This window comes from Galeopterus variegatus, unplaced genomic scaffold, assembly GCF_000696425.1.
Source record: "Galeopterus variegatus unplaced genomic scaffold, G_variegatus-3.0.2 Scaffold12902, whole genome shotgun sequence".
NCBI lineage: Eukaryota > Metazoa > Chordata > Mammalia > Dermoptera > Cynocephalidae > Galeopterus > Galeopterus variegatus.
The window spans coordinates 37,353-39,371 of record NW_007739013.1 but is presented as its reverse complement, the minus strand read 5'-3'; the positions used below and the strand labels follow the sequence as shown (position 1 = coordinate 39,371).

Here is a 2,019-nt window from a genome sequence, read left to right as displayed (position 1 = left end):
ATTGACAAAATAAAAATTAAAAAAAAAAAAAAAGAAATGAGTCAGGCACAGAAGGAGAAATATCACTTGTTCTCACTTATGTGTGAGATCTAAAAATAAATAAATAAATACACAAATAAACTGGGGTGTGGAGGGAAGAAGACACAACAATTACAATTACTTGAAGTTGATACAACACAACAAGCAAACAGAAAGGAGTTTGTTGGGAGGGAGGGGGTAGAGGGAGGAGGGAGGGAGGTCTCGGTAATGGGCTACAATAATCAACCACATTGTATATCGACAAAATAAAATAAAACTAAAAAAAGAAAAAAAAAAGAAAAAGAAAAAATTTCACAATTAAAAAAAAATGGCCCCAAATTATTTCCTTCAATGCATCAACACCACTGTGATGTGATGTTGCAGATCTTTCCATCAAAGTTGGCCATGTGACTGACTTAGGCCCATGTGATATCAGCAAATACGGTACAGAACTCACCACAGGACACTTCTGACACTCAGTGTTAGTAATCTGTGCTCAGTCTACCAGTACTTTCTTCTTATCGATTGGAAAGTTTCTTTTGCGTCCTTATTTTGTAAGCAATAGATAAAGAGTTTAATATGAGAATCATAATGCCATAAAATATAGATGATCCTTTTTTCTGCTTTTGAGACATGGCAGATCCAGCTGTAAGAGAGGGCCCCATAGAAAATGTTGACAGCTCTCAGATAGAAGACACCTGTGTAGGAAGGCCTTTTTCTTCCAGAGAGCCAGCTCAGGATGGTGAAAAATGTGTGTGTATGAGTAGATGATGATCAACACAGTGAAAATCAAGTTAACTGCAGCATAGCTTAACAACCGTTTTCACTAAATGTTTTTAAGTGAATTTTTATTCAATGATTATAAGTTCACATGCAATAATAATAAATAATACAGAGAGGTCCCTTGCACTTGTACTTTTCCTAATTTGCTTTGCCTAGTTTCCTCCTGTGATAGGCAGAATAACGATTTTTCCAGAATTTCCACACCCTAATCNAAAGAGAATTTATTTTTTATAGTTTTGAAGGCTGTAAAGTCCAAGAACAAGAGGGCACATCTCGTGAGGGTCTTCTTAATTGCGTGAACTCTGTGCAGAGTCCTGAGGCAGGCAGAGAATCACATGGTGAGAAAAGAGGGGAAGAGTTCATGTGCTCGTTTCTCCTTATAAAGCCACCAGTTTACTCCCATGATAACCCACTAGTCTTTTAATCCATTAATCCATGAGGGGATTAATCCATTCATGAAGGCACAGCCCTCATGATCCAATCACCTCCTAAAGGCTCCATCTTTCCAATACCATAGTCAGATTTCCCACTCTTTTAATACTCTTATAGTGGAGATTAAGTTTCAACGTGAGATTTGGAGAGGATATTCAAAGCATAGCGTATGGTAAAGAGGATTTAAGGTTCCTAATCAGCAGACCTTGAGATGGGGAGATTATCAGGGATTATCCAGGTGGGCCCCAAGTAATCACAGGGGTCCTTATATGTGAAAGAGATGGCAGAAGAGTGAGAGTCAGAGAGAGATTTGAAGATGCTGTGACACTGGTTTTGAAGAGGGAAAAAGGGTCTATGATCCAAGGAATAAAGGTGACTTCAACAAACTGATAAAAGCAAAGAAGTAGATTCTTTTGTAGAGCCTCCCAAAAGAATCAGAGCCCTCTGACATCTTGATCTTGAGACTTGTTTTGAATTTCAGACTTCTAGAACTGTGAGATAATATATTTGTGGTGTTTTAAGACAATTTCTGCTAATTTGTTACTGCAGCAACAGAAAACTAATACACCCCTCATGGTAACCTTTTGTAAGACTATTATATAATGCCAAAATGAGGATATGGACATTGTTACAATCACTGATCTTATTCAGATTTACCTGGTTTTATTTTACTCATTTGAGTGTGTGATGTGCTAAGGTCTATAAGATTTTCTTACCTGTTTAGTTTCCTGTATTCACCACCATAGCCGAATGTGAAAGTCGTTAGAATCAGAGTGGAGTCTCACA

The 2,019-nt window shown here is 37.5% G+C and overlaps 1 pseudogene; it reads right to left on the bottom strand.

Annotated features, from left to right (window-relative positions):
* Positions 1–519: 519 nt before the first annotated feature.
* LOC103581369 overlaps positions 520–2,019 on the bottom strand; it is a 10,788-nt pseudogene continuing 9,288 nt past the window's right edge.